Source organism: Melozone crissalis, unplaced genomic scaffold (assembly GCF_028551555.1).
Source record: "Melozone crissalis strain CALT ecotype California unplaced genomic scaffold, PUWL_Pcris_2 ptg000029l_1, whole genome shotgun sequence".
NCBI classification, from domain to species: domain Eukaryota; kingdom Metazoa; phylum Chordata; class Aves; order Passeriformes; family Passerellidae; genus Melozone; species Melozone crissalis.
The window spans coordinates 10,517,172-10,536,198 of NW_026535807.1; positions in this window are offsets into that span (position 1 = coordinate 10,517,172).

Below are 19,027 nucleotides of genomic sequence, written 5' to 3' on the forward strand. Positions count from 1 at the left end.
GCAGCCCCAGCCGCTCCCGTCCCAAGCAACCCCGGACAGCATCGCTTCAGCTCGGTGCTGCCCAGCCAGTCAGGACCTCCCTGCAGCAGTGAACAGAAAGGGAGTGAAGAGAGGGAGAAAGTCTCATGCAGAGGACAAATATTCCTCTTTTGTTAAATGTATTTTCCTTTTCTATATATATCATCAACATCGCCACCAGCTGATGGAATCCACAGGGGCCCTGTTGCCTACAGCACTGGTTCTGTAGAGGCTTTTTTATCTTGCAGACCATCAAGCAGAAGAAGCAGGGGTTGGCAGGACAGTGCAAGGAAGGTTTACAGCACCACAGAGGAGCCTCTCTGAGCAGAGGTTGTGTGCTGTCCATGCCAGCCTTGAGAAACTCTGCAGGTCCAGGAGCCACTGCTTGGAAAACCAGGCTTTCCTGCAGCTCATGCAGGAGGGAGGGCAAGCAAACCTAGCCAGGGAAAAATATCCAGGCTAATAAATCTAAAAGCAGCCTCATGCCCTCCAGGGAACAAGGATCATGATTTTGTACTGGGTCACCCATCAATGTCCACACTGTCTGGGGCCAGAAGCCTAATTTCTGCCTCTGTTCTGGGAGACAGCATTCTGCCAAGGGCTGTGTCCTAGAAGGAATGGGAGAGGGAAAATACAGTGTCCTGAGACACACAGTTCCTTGTTTCACATGCCATTCCTAAAATCTGGGATGGCACAGTGTCCTGGAGACTCCCCTCCAATTCTGGACAAAGGTCTGTTTTCCAGAATTGTCCTGGCAACTGAAGACACAGTATTATGTCTAATTTTTAGGCACACCTTACAGCCGGTCAGTAAGGATAAATACAAATCTTGGCAGAGAAAATTGCTCAAATTATAAACTCTTGTTGCTCAATATTTAGTAATTCATGGGAAAAAAAAAGAAAACCAACAACAACAAAAAACCCACAACAAAGCAGCAATTCAAACACAGAGCCATCTTCCTCACTTTTCTCTACCTTGGTTGAACATAAGGAAACTGAGCTCCTGGCACACTTTTATGAGTCTTACTTTTAAAAGTCTTTGTTGGAGCTGGATCTTTGCCCTGTCCTCTGCAGAAACAAGAGCAGCCCCAGGCAAGTGAAATGCAGATTGTAGGTGGATGGGCAGCGTGCAGCCAGCACTGGGCTGGGACAGGGCAGTTCATCACCCACACAGCACACGTGGCTCCAGAGTGAGCCTGTGCCTGCCCACCTGGGCAGAGCCATGACAAATGTTTACAAATTATCTTTGCAAATGCCTTTACCTCCTTCTTTGGAGACAGCTAGTGATGCTTTCAAAAACAAATGAATAAACAAAAAGATCAGCATCCTGCAAGCTCCCCATGGAAGGTGGCATGGGAAGCTTCAGCAGCAAAGCTGTGGATGAAACAGCCTGGAGAAGGTTTGGGGGTTTTTTTCCTTTTTTTTTTTTTTTTATTTTAATAACTATTTGAGGCACAGCATGGGAGTTGAGCAGCAGTGTGTAAGTATATCAAACACAGAGAATCCCCAGATTATCCTCTCTGAAGGTATTAGCTGTCTGCAGAAAACAGCCATCTTGAACCCTTGGAATTAGGAAGGGTGCAAAAATATGGAGAAGTATTAAATAAGGTGTGAAACGGCATCAGGAAAAAAACAATCCCTAACAAGCCATCTGAATAAACAGGATGAGAAAAATCAGCATTGCTGCTGCTGGCTGGCTCCCTTCTCCAAGCATTCTCTCTACCCCTTTTCTGCACCCTTACCTGCTTTTGGAATCAAGATGGCAGAGTGCTGTGCAGCTAATCAGGATGGGGGGCAGCTGCTCTCTTCAAACAATTCCTGAAATTCCTCTTTGAAATCATCCATCTCCTCTTTGTCTCCAGTTTACATCTTCCCAAGGCCTTTAAAAGCCAGGCTGTAATGTGGAGCTTAACAGTTGGCAAACATGGGTTTAAAGTGAGCCTGTACATTTGCAGATTGATCCCAGAATGATCAAAGATAAATAATCTCCCCAGTGCTCCTTTGTACAAATAATGAAACCTGGGGGGGAGAGGGAGGGAGGCAGTGCAAAGCAGGGTTCCGGTTTGCTGAATTTTTTTGATCACTTGATTGCAATTACTGAAAGAACTTTTCCCACCCATCCCCCTCTTCCTGGCACCCTCATTCCCCTCATCTCCAGTAAATATATTTAAGTAATTAGACCCACAGAATAAAACCTGTTGATAGCAGTTCTCTTTAGTGCAGCACCCTCTGGTTTGGCTGTCTGAGCCCACCCTTCACGTTCTTCATGGGCAAGGGCACACTGGGCCATGAGAATGGGTCACCTCAAGGAATGGAAAAGGTCCTTGGAAGGTTCATTTCCCTCCCTGGAAAGCTCCTGTCCCATCTGAGCCTTCCCTTCCCTCTCAGGAGTGAGCTCTGCCACAGCTCAGGGTCTGGAACGCTGCTCCTGCCAGACTGGGAAGGGGAAAACTCCCGGCCCAGCCTTTGCTTCCATTTCTCATTCTTGGGCATCTTGATGGGTCTTGGAGCAGGCTGATACTGTTTTCACAGAAAACTCTGATTTGGCACCATCCCTGGAAATTAAATAAAACTACAAACTTAATGGTGCTATTAATGCCATCCCTGGGTGGAATAAAATGTCTAAAAAGAACCTTTGGTTATCTTTTTAGCCTGCAGCCCTCCCTGACATCTTTGGGTTACCTATCCTGCTCACAGGGTGCTATAATGAGCATCCTTTCCAGATCAGCCATAAGGGGCACTGAAGGAATCTTCTGAAAGTTCATGCTACTCTCTTAGCTTTGCTAATTCATTAAGCAGAAGGCAGACAGAAATATTGCTTGGAGAACAACAACAGAAGATTACAAATCCCTGAGTTTAAAGCCTTTCCTTTCCAAACTTCTAACGATTTTTCAGTGCTCCTAGCCTGTGCTTAGGCAGATTCTGTGTCCATAGATTTGATGTTTCATACACTGGAAAGCTTTAATTCTGCCTTTCACATGGGGAAGAGACTCAAAAGGAAACAGAGCACTTTTAATTGGCCACAGGGTCTGTTCTCCATGAACATCTGAACCAGCACCAGGACCAAACATAGGCAACAGCACAGTATGCTCATTGTCCCTGCAGGCTGCTCCCAAATCCTGCAAAAAATCTGCAGTGCCTGCACTTGCAGAGCTAGGCCAGTCTGAGCTTCACACATGAGCTACTGCCAAATGTGCATGGTAAAATAAAGAATTCATAATGGTACCTCTTCCACCTAAGAAGCAGAAATGATCTGAAGACTTTGATCCTGTATTCTCTGACAGCTGTTTAGACTCTACAAATATCCCTGGCATTTTGGTCTCTGCTAGATTTGATAGACTTTATCCAAACTTCAGAAATCATCTCTGAATATTGATAGGGAGGTTTTAGTGGAAGCCTTCAGCTAAAACAAGCCAGCAGAAGTGAGGGAAAGAAGGGAAAGAAAACATTAGAAAGGGTCATGGCTGGATTTGCTGAACAAATGAGCTCTCTGGTGACTATGAGATCTCATCATATTCCTCTCAATTTTGTTGTAGGAAGCAGTATAAGACAATGACTGACCTTCAAATACAGTGTGGAAATATGCAGGCTGACTCTCAACGAGAAAACCCTCCTAAAAGGGTATAATCAGATTTCCCTACAGGAGATCTTTTTTCTATGCTGCTGTTTAGTCTCCCCTACCATATAGCTGTGTGTACTTTTAAAATAGATCGATCATGCATTTAGGAAAAGAGAAAGAAAAGGGAAAAGGAGGCTGTGTGAGGAGGTTTGTGCCTGTAACATCAGCTGGAGTGGAGCAGGGGGTTGATCAGAGGCGGGCACAGCTGGCCTAGCAATTCCTCCAGCTGTGTGGGACGGGCAAGGCAGGTATGGATATGCAGGCAGGCAGTGCACGCAGATCCAGCTGTGAACATCCCAGCAGCTGCCTGCAGCCAGCCCTGCCCATCTCACTGATGCTGTGCTTGCTGCAGCCACACACGGAGGCCACGGGGACTGGAGGCTGCTCAGGAAGGAGGGACGAGGAAATTCCCTTCCCAAAGCTTTTGCTCTCAAAACCAACAGGACAAGTGGGACACTGGGAAAGAGGGATCAGCCCTAGCTTGGAGGGAGAGGCTGCACCCTCAGAATGCAAAGGTGATTTATAAGAAGCTGCTCAGCCAGTTCCCATTCACTTCTGATGGGATTTAACTGCTCAGTTTTAAAATGGTTTCAGACCTTCAAGTCAGAGCAGGGGACTCATCCTCACTTAAGAGATATGCAGAAGATTTTTGAAGCTGAATTTACATCTGAGAGAGGTAATTTTTCTCCAGGGTTAAGAATGACCAACCCCTTAGAGCAGTTATAACATCAGGTCCTAACCCTGAGTTCTCTTCCCTCATCATGAAATCTTTTACCTGTGTCCCTTAGGGTTTAACTTTCACCCTGATTTTATAAGCAAGGAGGAGTGTGTGCTGGGTCTCTATCAGACCTATTTTATCCCTTGCATTCACCCTGACAAAAAGACAAAGCCTGAACAATTAAAAATTAAATCCCAGAGTAGTCAACGCAGGATCCAACACAGATACAATCTAACTTTACTCTCTATGGTTTACTTGGTTTTTTCTTGTTGTCTTCCTGCAAACAGGTCCCTGGGCCTTTTGATTTATACTTTACCATCTGAAATGCATAAAAGATGTGGCACTTTTGCTCCTCCATGAATCTTCCACAGTTTTGTTCAAAATTTTAGTCAAGATGACATGACAAATTACTGCCCGAGTCAATTTGTGCTGGAGGAGGGCGTCATTAAAAAACAGAACACTTGTGACACAAAAAAAGAGTAAGGGGAGGGTGGGGGAAACAATGAGCTCACGACCCCTTTGAATATATCACACTCCAAAGGCAGTGCCACCAGGATGAGACTGGCAGGCTAATTACTCACACAGCAGGTTGGCTGATTTAGGGGAAAGGGAGAACTCAACAGCTCCTTTGACCCATCCAGTAGGACTGCACTGTCTCTTGTTATCAGTTCTGCACTGTCTCTTGTTATCAGTTCTGGAGAGAGCAGAGGAGCAGAGAGAGGTAGGGTGGCTCACAGCATCACCCAGGGCTGAGCCTCTGCAGCCATCCCATGTCCCATTGCTGTAACTGTGCCCTGCTCCCTCCCCTGGCAGCCCCTCCTTGTTCCCTCTAACCCCAATTCATGGGCAGCATCTGTTAAATAAAGGCACAGCTATTTTTCTCCAGCTGTTCTCTTTGATATTTACTTATATCCTAGGATGGTGTGTGGAAACACAGACTGATGGGTACAGACCAATTTGTGTGAAATAATGGGAAAAGGACCATTTCTAGTTTAGTGTGTCTTATGTGAAGTGTGAGAAGCCTTGTTTCTCAGCACAAGTCTCAATTTGGGAAGGGGTAGTCTGAATACTTGCAGTATTGAACATGAATATGTTTTTACACAATGACTCTCTATAGAAGTCTGATTCTGAGTAGTCATATATTTAAAGGCAGGCACTACATTATGTCATTTGTTGGTATTGCATCCCTTTCTGTTTAAGAACTGGATTGTCTCGGTTTGCAGCACCAAATAAATAAGAAAGGATTAAAATTTTAAGGATTAAATATATTGAACTTTTAAAAGACATTAAGAATTTTCTTTATCAGTAATGTCTTTTTAGTCAATAAAATTATGAATCTGATTGTTTCAATGTGGTACCTTGACTCCAAAAGGATGAAGATACATTTTAAGTTTATCTTTGCTTTTTTTTTCCAAAACAAACCTGTTTTTGCTTTATAAACTTGCATTAAAATGCACTTACAAGCATTTTATATTTTACAGCCTAGATATACTAATTTTAAATTATATATAAATCAATATATAATTGTTATTGCTGTAGAAAAAGTTAAACAAAGTTGCCCTTTGCTGTCACTTTAAAAAAGGAGACATTCATATTTCTAGGATATAAATTAAACCCCCAAAAGACAAATAACCATCACTTATGTGTTCTTAATAGACACACGATTCCTCCCACGCACATAAGAAACCATTTGGTTATGGCAGGTACTTCACTGTTTGCACTGTATAAAGAATATTTTGTCTTTGGTGCAACTCAGAACAGTCAAGTAACAACAGGTAATTTGATATAAAGAGAAAAATAAACATATAACATGCTCATTTTATTTTCCCAATGAAAAGCAACATGGTAAGCAGTATTATTTTGAGCCATGCTCCTTCTCACAGGTCTTTCAAAGGTGTTGGAAGGAGAGCTTGTTTCTGCAGTGAATGGTGTCCCTGGTGTTTGCTTCTGTATCTTGTTTCAACACTTTGTGCAGACAGAAAACTTGTATCCCTGTTGCAGTCCTGGGGACATTTTTCTTAGTAAACAGCGATTTTCACTGCAAATGCCAAGGTATCAGCCGGGATCAAATTCTGAAATGCTTGTGAAAATATCTGATTTCACACATGGCTGCTAGCAAAGTAAATATTAGCTAGGTTACGCACAGTTCTGGGCAGCACTTGGATCTGATATGTTTGGTCTCTATTGGTCCTGCAGGAATTTTACCCTATTTATTTTCTTTACTAGATCCATTGCCACTCTGAAGTGCCTGATGTCATGTTAATTTAGTGTTTCAATTTCTCACCTAGAACGGAATCATTTCAGGAGTGACTTTGTAATTTACCTTTCACTTCCTAAGAAAATCTGTCTCAAATGGTGTTTTTGCACACAGATTAGAGCAATTAGAAGATCCTGAGTATTATTTCTGTTTACACTTGGCTTACTGGGAAAAGAAAATGCAGAAGAACACATGGGGTTTAGCACAAGCAAAATCCAGTGATCTTTTAAAATCACTGCACCAGGCTTAACAGATGCATCCTGCCTAGATGCACCTGGAGTGCTCCTGAATTTACAATACTCAGAATGTCTGGCTTTAAAAGTCTATTTTAGGTACAGTGACTGCAGGACACAGCTGCTGTGCTAGGAAACATCCCAAGTGCACCTTGATGGGCATGGTCTGCTATGCACCCAGCCTGTGTCCAGGTAAAAGCCAGCCTGGCTCACAGCCAGACCTCCCCAAGGGTGCTCAATTGCAGCATTTACCCAGCAGCTGCTTCCAAGGAGGCTCCCTGTGGAAGGCCCTGCAAGGGGTGTTGCATCCTAAACCCACCTGGAATTCCTGTGATCTAAAGGAATTCCCATTAACTCCCTCAGCACACTGCTAATTTTCAGGGATTTCAGATGGAAAGGGCTTCCTGAGCTGTTGAGTCCCAGAGCTCTGTCACTGCCAGCACCACATCATTCAACCCCACTTTGGCCTCACCGTCCCTTCTGAAGAGGGGTGGTGACACAACATGGTGGATCTAATGATGAGAACGTCTTAATTGCCACCCTAAATTTACCTGTAGGGCACTTGGCACCCTTTTTCCTATCTGAAATACATTTCTAGCACCTGCACATTCCTTTACTCCAGGCCGTTGATCCCCATTCTGGTGTTGATCTCTCAGATCTCTTTTACCTCTCCTGCAAGAAAAGAGCAGCCCAGTAAACAGTGTGATGGGAAGTCTGGGACTAATAGGGAGAGATTTTACCCTTCCTTCTGTCACAGCTGGGAGAGGCAGCCCTGGAGGGAGGTGCAGGCTGGAGAAGAGACCCTTCCCAGGGAAACTGGGCAAGCACGGATGCCAGATCAGCCCAGCTCTGTGTGGCTGCTGCTCCAAGGAGGATGTTTGGGATGCAGGGAAGAGTTCTGCACCTCAAGGCAGGGCCAGGACATACTGGGACAGCAGCTGAGAGAGGCATCAACTAAACTGGTCCCAGTATGAGTGGGAGCCACCCAGGCTACTGCAAATCACTGTCAGCAAAGGCCAAGCCCAGATGTGTGAGTCCAAACAGCAGGAGGAAACAGCAGCAATCACAGAGCTGCACAGGGCAGCAGAGCCCTCTGAGAAGGCAGAAAGGAGAAATGAGCTCCTCTTGAAATCTGGCCTGAGATGAATTTCTGGATGGCACTTGGGTTAGAGCGTTGTCCCCCCTGCATTTGCATTCAACAGCTGGTCTCCACACATACCTTCACTTGGCTTGGTCCTTCACCTCCCCAGTTTCCACCTTTCTCCGTTTTTAGCTGTCTCACAGCTGAACACAGCATGCAATCCATGCCCTCCCCCTCCATTATTCCAAACACCCACTTTTCTCTTTAATTCCTTATTTTCCATGAGCAGCAGTTGAGGACACAGATTGTCTGAAAACTGTAATGCAGTATAAACAATACCATAAATAGATTTCTAAAGAACCAACAGGAGCCTGGTACCCCAGAAAGATCAAAACCACTTTTCTCACTTCTTCACACAGGAAAAAAGAAGCCACCTGCTCTCACATGCCTGAAGCAGTCACTGCCTGATAGGGTTCTTTGCAATGACCTCCCCACTCCCTTGTTCCTTGAGACCTGTGCCATGTCCACACCTTCTCTGCTAACCTGGTGATGGACAGCACTGCCCTCAGCATCTTGGATTTGCATTCACTCTCTTCCCTGCTGTGTCATTGGAGGGGCTGTAATTTTCCAGGGTTGCTTTGTTTTATTATAAGCAATACTCCCCATCTCCCAAACTCCTCCTAGCTTGGTTTATCTATTCCACACACATGCTGCTCTCTAATAACAGTAGTGCAAGCCCAGTAGCAGATTTTGCCATCTTTCAGGAGGTAGCTGATAAATTAGATTGGATGTTCAGTCCCATCATGGAGCAGCAGACCTGCAGGACCCTTGGCACTCAGGCACAGTCCCCATTTAACCCTGAGACTTTTAATACCTTCCTCATTATTTCTGTGTAGCAATTCCTGAGCAGAGTAAGCTGTCCTGTGAAAACGGCAAAAAAAACCCCCAGGTTTGGGAGTTTTGGTTACGCTGAGAAGAGTTTCCCTTTCCTGTGCTCAGTTTCACACATGGGCAAACTGGGCTTCCAGAAAGGACAATCTTTTCAAGGCTTCTCTTAATACAAGAGATGCTTAACAAGTCATCCACTTTTCACCTTTAGCTCCTCTCCTGAAAGGAGACATGAATTACAAAGTGCCTGGGGGAAAGGCTGTCTAGGAAGGCTCATTTTCTTCAGGTTTATACCTAGAGCATCTAAAGAAACTCAACAGAGCTAGGACCCAACCAGGCTGCCAGGAAAGAAAAGCACTTGGCAAACACCAGTGCACAGTCCAGAGGATCCCATATGCCTGGGCTCAAATTCATGCCCTGCTCCAAAAGTTCAAGGGTATTGAGATCAGATGTTTTGATTGACCTCATTATAGATAAAGGGACCATCTGCAAAAGCTCAGATCTGGCTCCAAGCTTCTTCCAAGTCCAGGTTTGGGATTTTGATTTGAACCTCTGCCTAACTCATTCAAACTCTGCCAGGGCGCAGTGAAAGCATGGTGCAAGATACCAAGAATCCTTTCTTGGATCCAAGCTGAGCTCAGCTCCTACTCTATATCCCCAATTCTGGCCTGGCTTTCAGGGGTGCCCAGCATCCTACGGCTCCCCTGCCTATCCCAGCCTCTCCCTCCTTGCCTGTTTTCCACCTATGTGCCACACTGAGGAGCCTCTCAGAATGCCTATTAATAGAGTATACAAACCTGGAAACCAGTGAGTAGTGATGCATACACAAACTGTCTCTGCTTGCAAAGGTATGTGGCAAGGGATCCCTTCCAAAGCAAATGTGGAAGATCAACAGATTCAGCACACTCCCAGATTCCCTGTAGGTCTCACAGAGGCAAAACATTTCATAAACAGTGAGCAGCTGTGACAAGAGACCTTTTCTCTTTCCTTTATTCCTGAAAAAAGAATTGCATCTTTGAGATCCCATTGACAGCCATTCTCCCCTAACAATCTGCTTGACTCAACACAGGCCATGCTCTTGAGACTTGTTAAGGGAGGGGTGGGAAAGACATCTCCACACTGTTCTCTTCTTTCCTCCTTCCTTTAATCAGAGAAAGAAAACAAGGGGGGAAAAAAGAAAAAAATAATAAAAAATAAAGCAAGGAGGAGGAGGAGGGGAAGCAATAGCCCCCTCCTCCCCAGTCCTTGGCTTGCTCCCCTATCTTCCTGGCTGTCAGATGCTCTGACATTCCTTGCACGTAAGTGTTTTGCTTCAAAAGTTAGAGGAGAGGGAGAAAGAGAAACTGCATTGCACAGTCCCTGTTGATAAGGTTCAAAGCAGACAGAGATGCCTCAGAAGCACATGTGGTCTCTCCCTCTCTCCCTGCTACAAGAGAAAAAAGAAGAGCTAAATTCCATGGCAGACTTTGCTTCCTCCTGCTGCTGTTATCTTCCCTTGCACACAGGCTGGAGGTAGGGGAAAAGATAGAAAATGTCCTGTTTACCTTGCAATTTCTCTCCACCCCCAGCCCCCTTTGAAATGTCATCTCTAAGCTGCTTTTTCAGGCCCAATTTTTAATGGCATTTGTAAAATGAAAGAAAAAATTATGTACATGTTTATCTGCCAAGCTGTTGTTTCCCCCCCACCTCCTCACATTGTTTTACAATTTTCCAGAAGTTAGGATGAGCCCAGCCGAGGTTAGTCAAGGAAAAATCCTGTCAAAAATCCTGTCAAAAACACCATACTGTTATTATTTCCCCAACTTTGTCATTATCTGGCTTTCCCCTTCCTCAACCCGTTGATAAATCCCTCTCATTTTTCCTCCCTGCTTAGCATTGGAGAGGAAACACTACAGAGTTACCACCACAGCACTCACTTGTGGAGCCCAGCCAAGAGTGCTCTGGCCTAGCAAAACCATCACAGCCATCTGTGTGCTTGTTGTGCTGGAGGAGAAACAAGCACATGCATTTGCTAAAAAGAATGAAACCCAAAAGCCATGGAAGTCAGAAAGTGGCCACCAGGATCAGCAATCACAGAGAATATTAACATAGAGTTTCAGTCACTCCACTGAGATTTCAGATGAGCCCGGTGAACTAAAATCTCTCTCCTTATTGCCTTCAAAGGGGAATTAAAATAGCTAAGAGTCTGGAAGAGGGAAGCCAGTAAAAGTTAAAGAGCTCATCAGGCTGCCCTCTCACTTCCCATCTGTCTAACAGTAGCACCAATATGCTCAAGATGGAAGACCCCCTTCAAGGGCACCTTAGCACAGCCCCAGGTGCCATGGGGGTTAATTTTTGCTTTCTGGTTGAGGTGGTTGGGGCTCAGGTGGGGGGGGGGGGGCGGGGGGTGGTACCTTGGGGTCCACAGGTGAGCTCCATCAGCTCCTGCCCCTGTCTGGAACCTCCTCCCTCACAGCTGAGTTATACAGGGAGTTTAGAGCTGGTCTTTGTAACCCTGATCAAGAAAAGCCCAGCCTGTGCCTCCTTCTCCTGCAGGAATAAGGCTTTGACTGGCTCATCCCACTGTGACTGATGAGGGCAAAGGTTTCATCTCTCTTGGAGCTTCTCCTCAGGAGACAACCTCTAAATTTACATCTCACATGAGTTCTTGCATGCTCTGGGCTGGGTTAGTTCTGCACCCATCAGAGAAGAGGTGGCTGGAGGTAGGAATGGTGCCTGGAGAGGGCTGGACATGAGGGGACAGGAAGGGATTTATCTCTGCAGTGAGTATCTGTATATTTATCTTTCTCTCCTGTTGTTGCATCAACTGCCTGAGATGAGTTAGCAACTCAGCAGCAGCATTTGAGGAGCACACAAAATGGTTTTGTCAAAATATGAATGATAAGAAAAGCCCTTGGTGTTATCAGTGTTTACTAGGGAAAGCTGGCATGGGAGGAAAAAGCCCCTGACTACCCCAGGATGTTAACTACATCCAGACTGTCACTAAGTTAACAATTTATACCAGACATTAAAAATTCTCTTTCCAATACAGGGAGGAATTCAGGCTATACATGGAGAATATTTCCATGCACAGCCATGCAGTCACTCCAGGAGGGCACTGGAGGCTGCAGGCTGTTTTCAGCCTGTTGCAGAGCAAGGGAGAGAGGATTTTTTACTGAAAGTAATAAAATAGTCCCTGCTACTGGTAGCTGGACTTGGTGCCAGTACACTGAAAAACTTATGTCCTTTCCTGGGTGTTTTCCTGCCAAAGGAGAAGAAACTTGGAAAACTCTGAGAAGCGAAGACCCTGTCCAGCTTCTACTTGGTCTGAATGTCCAAAGACAGAAGAGCTCTACTCATTTAAAAATAAGGGGTGTTGATGCTATTGAGCTCTCTTCATCCTTCTGAGGAAGAGTGTCACCTGTGCTGGTTGACATTTAATGCTTCCCTATCCCAGACTGTCCTGGAGATGCTGCTGAGGGATGACTTCACATTGAAAGCAGCTTCCTAATTCCTCATGGAAAATCTTTGCAGGGGAAAGCACTGACCACCCTTCCCAGCTGGCCAGCTGAAGCTTCATGAAGATAACTGGCCCCTATCCATGACCATACATTTGTCCAGCTTGGCTGGGAAGATTTATCTGACATCTGAACAATGAATTCCTAGTCTGAGGATCAATATCCACAGTTGAGACCTACAAAAACAGCCCAGGAGTGTGACAGGAGAGCAGAGTGCTCTGGTGTTTCTTTGTTGTCCCTACCCTGGGAACAGTCCTTACTGTGGGTGAGCATTTCACTGCACCTGGTTCGGCCCCTGTGTCAGAAAACATCCTCTTCATCCTCCTCTCTTCCTCATCACACAGCACACCTTGTTTCCCAGTTCACAATCACGCTGCAGTGCCAAGGAATTTCTCTGTAAATTACAGTCATCAAAAAACAGAGCGCATAAGTTGTTTGCCCATGAAGGTAAGACACAGTGGGGAAAGGGACTGGTCTGTGCTAGGGACGGCTCTGTGCAGCCTGTAGTGACAATTCTGCATTGCAGTGAGGACATTTCACAGCCAGAGGAGCAATACTCCAAAGCAGCAGGACCCTTGCTTGGAAAGTGAGTCTGAAATCATTTCATAGCTGCCTCCATCACTTCCCTTTTCAGCTCACGGGCACAAGAGTGCAGATGCAAACTTCAGCCTGCTAATGGAGCAGTTTGGGAACACCTATACAAGCTGCAATTCAGGACCTCGCTCCCCAAGTGCACATTTCAGACTCTGTTGCTGTAAAAGAATCATTTGGACCAGAAAACAACTTACTGCAGAATAATAAAAGCAGGAGACTTGGACTTTATAATCTGTTCTGAAGAATGTGAGTTCACTTAGCACACAGTGAAGCAGCAATAAAGTTCCCAGTTGGTAAGAGCAGACCCATGCTGGTTACCACTGTACATCACAGCCAGCCTCACCCAGCCTGTCTTGCCTCAGGGCATGAGATCAGCTTGTTCTGCAAGTCACCTGCACTTGAGGCAAAAAACCCCTAAATTTCTTGCCCATAACATCTGAAACAAACATTTCAAAGTTCAACATCTAGTGTGTTTTCAATTTTTCCTTCAAATACCAGAAGTGAATGCACCACATTATGGACTAATCGCCTGTCAAATTTAATTTCTTAAGATGAGGTTGCTTTAGAGCCAAGTGAATGAAAAGGAAAAAATACCCTGTCCAAACCTACTAAATTGTTATTTTTATGCTTGTAGAGTTACCTGAAAATTGGAGCTTTTCTTTAATCTTTTGGTTTAACTACATGGCAAACACATTGCTGTCAGTCTAGGGCATTATATGCAGAATTTGATCTTCCAGTAGGCCTTCATATTTAAACTGTAATGAAATTAATTTCATTAAAGTAGCACAAGGTCCAGCAAGGGGCAGAATCCTTTTCTGTACTCATTACTAAAGATCAAACACACACCTTAATTTTCTCTTACTTGAAGTGTCTGCACTACCTGTTGGGACAAGGCGTCCCACATGATCTGTGTTGTGGCCCATCTGAAGGTCTCAGATTTATAAAAGTTTATTAATGCTCTTCAGTCCTAGGGAGAGGCCTCACCTCACCAGCACAGATGGGCTGTGCACTATGGGATGATAACCACTGCTGGCACAGAGAAAACTGGCCCCTTTTGGTGGGATTTTGGTGCAAACCTAAACCCAGCCTCTCATCCCTCACCCTACTGGGGGATAAATCTCAAATTTTGACAGGAGGTTATGGTCTGATGCAAGTTCACACACATGGGGAAAAAAATCTCAGAGAAGCCTCAGGGTGCAAACCTTTGGTGAGAATACCTTGTAGCTCAGCTGCTAAAACAGCAAAAGTTTGGGTTTGAGCATCCCTGAGTGCCTTGACCCTGAGACTGTAAAAGGGAGGACAAGGATGGGGAAAGGATAGCAGAGCCATTGAGGATCTGGGTGGCAGAAAAGGAGCCTAAAACCATCCAAGGAAATTGATAGAAACAGGGCAGCAGTAACAGCAGAGGCTCACAGTAAAGATGATAACCCTACTGCTGTCAGTAGCTAGGATATGACACCTGTGGAGGCAATCTAAACTTTTCAACTCTCCCAATTAACCAGGTAGGCTGTGTGCTTCTTTTTATTATTTTTTTTATTATTATTATTTTGGGGAGCTGCTTAAGAAAACACAAAGCTAGAAAATTACTTGAGTGGAAACATCACTATCAAAATGAAAGTTACTTTGGACAAATGCCAAAAAAGAGAGGCAAACAAAAATTAAGACTGTCTGTGAACCAGTGGAAAACCTTTTGAAGTAACTATAATCATTCTTGATGTATTATCAGAGAACCCAAGTCCAGCTCTGATCTGCTGGTGTTTTTCATCTGCAGTTTCCAGCATGCTTTATAGCCTGCCTCTGCCTCCTTTCTTATAGGAAAGCAGAAGAGAAATTTGTTATGGCTGAGTGCCTCGGGTCACACAGCCAGCCAGTGACTGGCAGAGATGCCAAGCCTGCTGCCTCCCAGAAGCAGTCTAATTTATTGATTTTCCTCATGTGGGTGTAGACTGTTGCTAATGAGAAGAAAGATGGGTGTACAAAAATGATTCCCAGCTCCTGCCACCTACCAGAAATATCCAACCCATTTTGTCAATGGCTGATTTTCCCCTAAGTCTCTCTCATTTCCACCTTGCTTAGCCTGGTTGGCTCAATCCTCTCTCCTCAGCAGTGATTTCACTGCCCTACTTTGTGCTGAGGATAATATCAGCCCTTCCTGTATCTAGAGGTTGAAATATTTATTGGGTAATGGTGTTTCTGAAATGATAAGGAAACTTGTAAAATACATAGTTATTTGTGGAAATTATCATCAGTAAACAAGTTACCAGGCAAGAGCTTCCAATTTCTAGTTAAGCCATGTCGAAAGAAAAACATGGCCTGAAAGAAAGGCTTGAGGAAATTTTACCAAACTTCTTCCGACTTTTTAAGTGATAACACAGTGCTTTTACAGCACACACACAAAACCATGCACAGTGAGATAAAAGTTTTGCTCTCACGTTGGCATACCAGAGCAAATGGCTGGGAATTCTTCTGAAGTCTCTTGTTAAACCCACATTTTGCTTGGTTCAGGTTGGTTTCGTGTGCAGTACATCAGCACAGGGCAGCTGAAGGAGGGGAGCATTACTGGCCTCTCCTCCAATGCTGAAAATTCCCTTCTCAGAGCCTCCAAAGAGGCTTTAAAAGGGATCGAAGTGGGTTTGGCCCTGGTGTAGGGGAGAGTGGTGCCCATTCATTTCCATGTTTGTTAGGTCTCCACCTTTGTGGCCAGTATAGTTTTCACGTGGATGGATTGGTGCTGGTGCCTGGGGCTTTGAGCAGCTCAGTGGCAGGATTTGAGAGGGAAGGGCAGTGAGTGATGGTGAAATGTGGTGTGTCCACAAATAAATGTGACCATTTCCCTCCCCCTGCTCTCTGCCTTTTCTATTTCAATACACACAAGCCCTGATGTTAATAGAGCTGACTTCAGAGAGGCAGCAATCACAGCAAGCATGAAGGTCTGGCTATTAGCCTGGAAATAAGATGAACAAATAGCCTTGGGAAACTGCTTGCCTGCTATCTCTCCAAGCACAGCCCCTTGCTTCTCCAGGAATTGGGACTCCTCCTACAGATTGGTTACACCTCTGAACTTGTTTTCCCTCTCTGACCCATGTCCATCCCAGTCTCTGTGGTTCTGCAGCGCCCTTCAGGGGCCTGATATCCAGGGCAGACCTCAGACACATCCTGAATCCCCATCCAGAGCCAGCCTGGTGCTTCCTCCATCCCTGCACCACGCTGAAAAAAGAAACCAGGGCCACAGGCTGTGCAGGAGCCACAGTTCCCTCTGTAGGTCTCCAAGACGGACATTCAGGGCTGTAGGTCTCACTGTAGGAGATACCTGTCCCTCCTGATGTGAGCAGCCTGGTTCCTCTTGGCTGGGTGCCTCTGCAGGCTTAGAGCCAAACCCTGGGAAACATGAGATAATGAGCACTTGGGTGGAATTTGTGCTGGCTGCATCCAGCCCATTTAATGTGTCCTCAGAAATTCTATTTTTTCAGAAGAAAAGCAGAAAACAAGTGATGGTTCTCTATTGTTCTGCACTTCACTGGCAATAGAAATGGAAAGTATTCTCATCCAAGCCAAGAGCTGCTCAACACTTTTGGGAACAGGGAGGTGTAAAAGTTGTCTGCCAGCTGCCTTATCCCTCCTTCCTGCTTTTTAGTCCGAGGATGGGATTTATTGTGCAGCCAACAACTGGATGCCTCACCTGCATCTGCCCTCAGCCATGCAGCGCAGTCCTGTCCTCTGCACAGCACTGCCTGGGGGAGCTAAACAAGCAGAGTTATTCACTTCTGCAGGGTTGCCTCTACTGCACTGTGCTGGGAAGTGTCCCCCCATAAATCAATAGGCTGCAGGAGGTCTCTGATCTGTGTGTGTGTGTGTGATAAGAAGTGGCCAGCACAGCAGCTCTGCCCATCCTGCTCCCCTCCACAGCTCCTCTGAGAGGTCCATCCATCTCTGAAGTGGCTGAGAGTCATGTTGGAAGGCAGAAAGTAGAACAGCCTTTAAGCCAGTGGCTTAAAAGTTTTCAGGCTCTCAAGAACAGAATCATTAAGGTTGGAAAAGGCCTCCAGGGTCATGGAATCCAACTTTTGACCAAGTATTCGGGTAATGGAAATACTGGCAACCAGACAGCATCAGAGAGGAATTGCTCTGGAGAAATCAAAACTTGGAGGGTGGATCAATGGCAACAGCTCCCATCTTCAACAAGGATAAATCCTCTCAGCCAGCCTATTCACCTGTGCAGGAAAACTGGTTCTTGAAAGGGTGGTGTAAAACGATAGGGAGGGTGGGGATGCTCTTTGTGTGAACCTAAGCATCCTTCCTGAGAGTAACACAAACACCCATTAGCTTCAAAGCCTGGGCTGTTTCTGTCTCCCTTTGAGAGAAGAGAGTCCCAAGGAAGCATCTGTATTTGGAAGGCTCCAGAGAGACATTCTGTACTGAGTACAGAGGAGAACAGGCCAGGAACCAGCCTCCCTGCTCATGCCAGCCCTGTAGTAAGGGGAGGCTGGGTTTTGTGTGGGAAGAACAGTTCCTGGGCCATTTGTGAAGGGATTGGGAAAAGTTGCCACAAATACATTGCAGTGAATAATCCCTTGCTAGATCACAGATGATTGAGGGGGATGGGGAAACTCAGACATTTAAGTTGATACCTAATAGGTCTTTTCCACCTCTGATTTCTATGATGTGCTGTACACAAAACAAAAAGCAGCAGCTAAAATCAATGCACAGCCAGAGCCAAGTGTGGAGGTTTTAATCAATCTGAGAAGCTGTTTATTGTGAGGATCCAACAAAGCCACAGAGATTATCATTACTACACATGAAACAGGGACAGGGAAAGCAAAAGGGAAGCATTGAGCTCCTGCTTTGTGGGGACTGAAAATTGTACCTACTGCTTCTGTACCTGTCAGAATTAATAGTGGCATAGCAGGAGTAAATAACTAGGGCAGGGGTGTGGAGAGAGGGGATCATTAAGTCCCAGGTATTGATCAATGCTGGGTTTCGAACTGGAATAGCTTTTGACTACCTCTGCTTGGGAAGGAAAGCTTAGCCCCCAAGATAAATGATGTTTTCCAGTGGCACATCTGGGTGAAACAGTGAGAAGCTGTGAGCAGACTGTCTTGTGACTGAAGGGACAGTGTATATGAAGGCAGATCTTCAAGACTTGGAAAAAATCAGTAAATAAATATCCTGCATACCCATCTCCTTTGCAAGTCAGAACTGGCCATTCCTCTTTCCCTCAGCAGGGTTTTAAAAGGATGGAGTATGCCATGGAAAATGCCAATAACTGGGAGCAAACAGTGCAGAGATGGGTGCCATGCCCTCTGAGTGCTCCTGCCTCTGGACAAAAACCACTTCTGACTCCAGAAAGGGAATCTTGTCTTTTCTTCCAGCACACACTAGATGCCCAGTCTAAGCAGACTTAATGTTAAAATAGGATCCAACTTCTGAGTCTGGACCAGTTTTCTTCTGAATGTAAAGCCATAGGGGCCTTCAGGCTCAGGCAAGAGCAATTGCTGTGTTGTGCTGGTGGTGACAGAAGTAGCCCTGATGTTGAACAGCAAGGAACTGTAGTTCATAAATGATGACCTCATAAAGTATATTGTTGCATCTCAATATGATTACCAAGTAGATGGTAATTAAACTTCAGCAATTTCAGGAACACAATAATTTTCATTACACAATATTTGGAGGGGTTGTAGAGGTAACGGAAGGAACTACATAATCTAATAGACCTTTGCAAGACCTTTTCCATCTTCATCTTCTTTGATGTTCTAAATGTAAAAACTGAGCAGAACCATCACTCCAAGCAAGAAGGAAAAATGCACACTGTAGCAGATGTTTGCAGCTGCCCAGAAGAAAATGGGAGGATAGTGCAGACTTGCTCAGTTGTCTGTTCCACCAGGAGAAACTCAGGGTTTCTGTACCTTTCCTGGCTCCCAATTCCCTCAGACATTTCACTCTCTTCTGTTAGGACACCTAAAATCTTCCTACTTTCATACCCAACTCAGGATCACAGCTGCTGAGGTGGCTGCATAGGGACAGGGACACTGAACAACATCAGACATGGGACAAGACCCAAAGCCTGGCCTCACTTCTGATCTTCCCTTTCCATCCCCACACAACCCAAAGGCCACAGAAGCTGTG